We start from the raw sequence: 6,134 nt of genomic DNA, 5'->3' as shown, positions 1-6,134 counted from the left end.
TGTAGCTAAAACTCCGGGGAAGCTGTGCAGGGCTGTGCCCCCCCCCAAGACCTTCCAGCGACCGGACAGCCACGTCAACGGGGTGCAGGCCATCTTCATCGCAGTAGGCAAGCCAGGCAATAGGCACAAGAAACAGTTTGCCTGGGTTACCGTGTCGCTGGGACAATATAGCCCCCACGCCTACTTCCGAAGCATCCACCTCGACAACGACAAAGGGATGTGTGGGGTTAGGCTGTTTGAAAATGGGTGCAGAACAAAATAAATGATCTAACCTGACAAAAGCATTTTTAGCAGAATCCTTCGTTCAAGGTCAAAGCTCCTTTACCCTCTCTGACGAGGTTCATGAGAAGGGCTGCCACCGAGCTGAAGTTCCTGATGAATTCTTCTATAGAAATGAGAAAATCCTAGGAAACGTTGGAGTTCCTTTATGGTCTTTGGCTCCTCCCATTGTTGTACAGCCGCCACCTTCCTGTCATCCATCATCATGCCCTCTAGACCCAGGACATAACCAAGGAAGGAGATGGTCGTTCTGTGAAACTTTGATCATTTGATCATTTTTCGGCCTTCACGAATAGTTTGTTTTCTCAGAGGCGTTGAAGAACCTGGCAGACTTGTTGGACATGAGTCGCTGGGTCAGAGGAGTAAATCAATAGGTCATCAATAAACACAACCAAAAACAGTCCCAAAAAGTCTCTCTTTCATTCATAAAAGATTGGAACACGGCAGGTACGTTAGTAAGTCAATAGGGCATAACCATGTATTCATAGTGCCCCCTGGTGGTGACAAAAGCGGTCTTCCATTCATCCCCTTCACGAATTCTAATTAGATTGTAAGCACTACGGAGATCCCATTTTGTAAACAGTGTGGCCTTTCGCATTTGTTTCAAAAGCAGCAGGGATCAGAGGCAGGGGATAACGAAACTTTACTTTGCTGTTGTTCAGGGTTCGGTAGTCAATGCAGGGGCGGAGGCCTCCATCTTCTCCACGAAGAAGAACCCATGTGGCAGGAGATGTGGATGGTCTGATGAATCCCTTGCCAAGTGCTTAATCAATATAACTCTCCATAGCCTCCGTTTCTGGAATGGACAATGGATAAACACGACTATGGGGTAATGGAGCGCCCTGTAACAAGTCAATGGCACAGTCCCACGGCCTGTGTGGTGGTAGCTCAGTAGCTTGAGTTTTAGAAAATACATCTGAGACACTATGATACACTGAAGGTACAGTTTCCGCGGTAGGCAAAGCATCAGAGGGGCTTTCAATAGAAGTGGAGCGGCAGGGAATATTCAGACAAGATGTGTAATACATTGAGGGCTCCATGATTAACTCCCCATTTCTCCAGGATATAACTGGATCATGAAGTTGTAGCCAGGGATAGCCGAGCTCAAGTTGATCACAAGGAGGATTGATGACTAAGAGTTGCATAGTTTCTTGATGGAAGGCACCAACCTTTACAGTCAAGGGGATAGTCTGATGAGTTACCCATCCAGAGCCCATGGGCCGCCCATCCAGTGTATTTACAGTCAATGTCGGTTCAATTTTCTGCAAGGGGAATCCATTCTTTTCAGCTAGCGTGGCATCAATGAAGTTACCAGCAGCTCCGGAGTCGATTAACGCTGGAAGAGAGACAGTGTGATCATGGTAGAGCAGTTGAGCAGGAAGAGTTATTTATGGGAGACATTATATAAAACAGTAACTCTTAACCCGGTGCCAATATTTGGAGTTGGAAAATTCCTGGGCCGTGTAGGACAATTGCGAACTAGGTGTCCTGCTTCTCCACACTACATACACAGACGCTGTTGGATGCGCCTCTGTCTTTCCTCCCCAGAAAGAGGTACTCGCCCAAGCTGCATGGGCTCCGGAGTTGAGAGAGGCTCCGGCTCAGGACTAAAAGCAGATGCTGCAGAGGGGGCGAAGGCCCCAATAGGCTATCGTTCACGCAACAGGTTATCAATAGAAATAGACATACGGATGTAACGACTGAGTTGTCTCACGTCAGCACGACAAGCCAATTCCGCTTGTAAATCAGGTTTAAATCCATGGTCAAAAGCGCAGTGTCGTCCCATCCACTTCCTGCTGCTAACGTTCTGAATTCCAGAGCGTATTCAGCTGCAGATCGTCGCCTGTGCCGAATTTCACATAAGAGATTGCCTACATCACGGCCGGCTGCGGGATGATCAAAGACTTCTTCAAAAAGACTATAAAAATCAGACTCATTCTCTAAAATTAGTGGTTAGTGGTGTTCGTTGATGTTCCAAAACAAGTAGCATAGCGAAATACAGTTTCTGTCGTGTTTTATTTGGCATTTTGTAAAATCCAATTGATTTCTGTTGGAAGACTCATTGCACGTTTATATTACTGCGCCCCCGTCTATGCTCCAGGTTCAAATATTGAGCGAAGGTTTATACGCGATTGTGAGGTGTCTGAACAAATAGTTCCACAATAGCAAATAAGTCGGCTGGAAATCATACATTGCACCGATATATTTGATTTTAATAATCAACAAACACCACTAACCACTCGGTGAGTTGCACAGTTTTGAAAACGAACGTTAAGGGTTGTTTTAGGACATGTTTGAGTATGCCTGTTGGCAGCCACTCTGAGTAGTCAAAGGCGATTCAAAACGAGTCAGAAAAGTCGAGACAGGACCAATAGTCAAAATTTCGGTGTCTACCACTCTAGTTCATCCAAAACAAACAAGAAAAGGGACTCAAAGTGCTAAATACCAGAATTTTCCTTTAAGATATACGCCAAGGTACTTGCTCTGCGCCTAGAAAAAGTTATTCAATCTCTAGTCAATGAAGACCAAACAGGCTTTATTAAGGGACGCTTTGCATCTGATAACATGAGAAGGCTGATACACATTATAGATGTGGCAGAGACACACCCAAATCCTTGTGCTGAATTTTCACTTGACGCAGAGAAAGCCTTTGATGGGTTAGAGTGGAAATACTGTATATGTGGGCAGTATTGCAGCGTTTTGGTTTCAGGCATAATTTTATAGCAATGATCAAGGCGCTATACCACTTACCTTTAGCAAGTGTTCTAACAGGTGACATAATCTCTTCTCCTTTTACCCTTTAGCGTGGAACAAGACAGGGGTGTCCACTCTCGCCGCTTTTATTTTGTCTTTCTCTGGAACCTCTAGCACAAGCCATTAGACAATCTACAGCTTCCCCTATGAAAATTGGTCATCATAATCATATTATATCTCTCTATACGGATGATATAATTTTGTTCTTAGATAACTTTGTCACCTCTATTCACCCAGTCATTAAGGAATTTGATCATTTTAGCAGCATGTCAGGCTACAAGATTAATTGGACAAAATCTGCACTTATGCCTCTAAATAATATACACACAAATGTGCCTATTCAAAATGAACATATTGCCCCGTCTCAATTTCTTTTTATTTATGTTACCACTCTGCCCCCCTCCAAATTACTTTAAAGACATTCACTCCATGATTTCCATTTTTCCATTCCATTCCATTTGGGATGGGAGACGGCCTAGGGTTCGTTTTACACTGCAGTGACCCAAACTACTGGGTGGTTTGGCAGTACCAAACTTTGAACTTTATTATTGGTCATTTCAGATCAGAGCACTGAGCACATGGGTTGACCCACAGTCTACCACTTGATAAGATTGATTGAGGCTGCTTAGATATTACCACACAAGCTGCAAGACATCCTATTCTCTAGTGTAACAAACAAAACAATTAAAAATTCTTTTGGGCCTATCATTGCAAATTCTATTCAAATGTGGAAGAAAGCAGAACGTTGGATGGGCGGCCATTCTAAATTCTGTCAGAACACTCCACTATGGCATAACCTGAGGTTATTATGCGGTAACAAACCATTTAATCAACCATCTTGGTCATCTCGTATGACACTCAGGGTCTTTCTTCCATACAAGACTTAAGGACACGCTTTTCTCTTCCTGCGTCCTCTTATTTTGTTTACTTTCAGCTAAGATCAGCCTTAAAAACGTATGGAGTTCCCTAGAATTCTCCTCTCCCCTCACATCCCATGTTACAATGGATCGCACCACTACTGGGCAGATCTTCTGTCTCCTTAATATATAGTGCACTTATTCAACACAGTGCCAAGGCTTTACCAATTGAATCCATATGGAACAGGGAGTTGGGGAGTTTAAATATAAACCTAGATTGGGAGGGAATATGGTGCAACTTAAGTATGACATCTAAGAACCTAGCTCACCAACTAATTCACTTCAAAACCTTACACAGAGCCTACATCACACATTATAAGAGATTCCAGATGAAATTACAAGCTACTAACAACTGTCATATATGTAACACTACTTCACCGGGAACGTTTTTACACATGTTTTGGGATTGTCCAGTTATCTCTAAGTTCTGGTTGCATGTAAATTCAGTTTTAGCAGACATACTTGACATTTTTTATGTTCCTAATCCTGGTTTCTGTCTCCTTAATGACAACTCTGATATAAATCTCAAGATGGTACTGTATTTGCTGGGTTTACCTCTGCAAAGAAAACAATTTTGAAAAACTGGTTTATTCCGGATATGTGTATGAAATCATTCTGGATCAGCCTTGCCAACATTGTCAACCTTGAACAACTGCGCGTCTCAATAAGGCGAGACCAGCGACTGTTCAAGCTTGGAACCCTTGTCATCTAGGATAATCTCATGGACCAGGGACAACAGGCAATCATTATTGTGAACTTTACCTGCCGAACTATACCTATTGTTAACTCTACCTCCATGTTTTTGTTGCTTTATGTATTGTCTTACCAATGTGATGTCACGTATGATTTTGGATATGTCTGTAACCCCCCCCCCCTTCCATTTGAAAAACAATAAAAATGTTGATCACAAAAAAAAATCTACCAATGTTGATGAGTGTAAAAGCCAACTTTTTATTTACGTTGCATATCAGTTAAACACTCACAATTGCAACATTTCAGTACAAATGATAGCACTTTGAAATCTATGATGAAAAGTGCATTATAAATAAAATGTATTATTATTATTATTGATCAATTGTAATAATAATAACAACAACTTAATAATATCTATTTTTTACATAACAAAAAATAAATTATAATGTAATTATTTGTAATAATTACATTATAAGTATAATTTTTAATAATAACAATTTACAAATTATGTCCACATCAACAGAAATACATGATCTACAGTAACAAATACATTTTAAATGACCATTGGTTTATGTCTTAAAAGTAAATAAAGAAAATAATGAACTTAGGTGAAGAACAAAGGAAATTAAAAGAAAATAAAAGCCTCAAAGCATGTATATGACAATGCATGATAATGGGTCAAAACATACCAATGTTGATGGGTGTAAAAGCCAACTTTTTTATTTTAAACGCACTGATATATCAGTTAAACACTCACAATTGCAACGTTTCAGTATTATTACAAATGATGACAAGATGATAGCACTTTGAGATCTATGATGAAAAGTGCATTATAAATAAAAATGTATTATTATTATTATTGATCAATTGTAATAATAATAATAATTACAACTTAATAATATATATTTTTTACATAACAATTAAATTATAATGCAATTATTTGTAATAATTACATTATAAGTATCATTTTTAATAATAACAATTTACAAATTATGTCCACATTAACAGAAATACATGATCTACAGTAACATAAATAAATGACAAATGACCATTGATTTATGTCTTAAAAGTAAATAAAGAAAATAATGAAATGAATAAAATGTATTATTATTATTATTGATCAATAATAATAATAATAACAACTTAATAATATATTTTTTTACATAACAACACTTAAATTATAATGTAATAATAATTACATTATAAGTTTCATTTTTAATAATAACAATTTACTAATTATATCCACATCAACAGAAATACAATAGAAATGATCTACAGTAACATAAATAAATGACAAATGACCATTGATTTATGTCTTAAAAGTAAATAAAGAAAATAATGAACTTAGATCAAGAACAAAGGAAATGAAAAGAAAAGAAAAAGCCTCAAAGCATGTGATAATGCATATTTAAAGCTTTGTTTTAACCCTCTCTGGTGTGGTGGTACAAGGTGTTCAAATCAACTTGTACTAGAGTGGGAGAATATGGAATA

Source organism: Alosa pseudoharengus, unplaced genomic scaffold, assembly GCF_046254945.1.
Source record: "Alosa pseudoharengus isolate Yale_2024_CS ecotype anadromous, Long Island Sound unplaced genomic scaffold, YU_APseudo_1.1 YU_APseudo_1.1_scf_18, whole genome shotgun sequence".
Taxonomy (NCBI): domain Eukaryota; kingdom Metazoa; phylum Chordata; class Actinopteri; order Clupeiformes; family Clupeidae; genus Alosa; species Alosa pseudoharengus.
Note: the sequence above shows the minus strand (reverse complement) of the source record.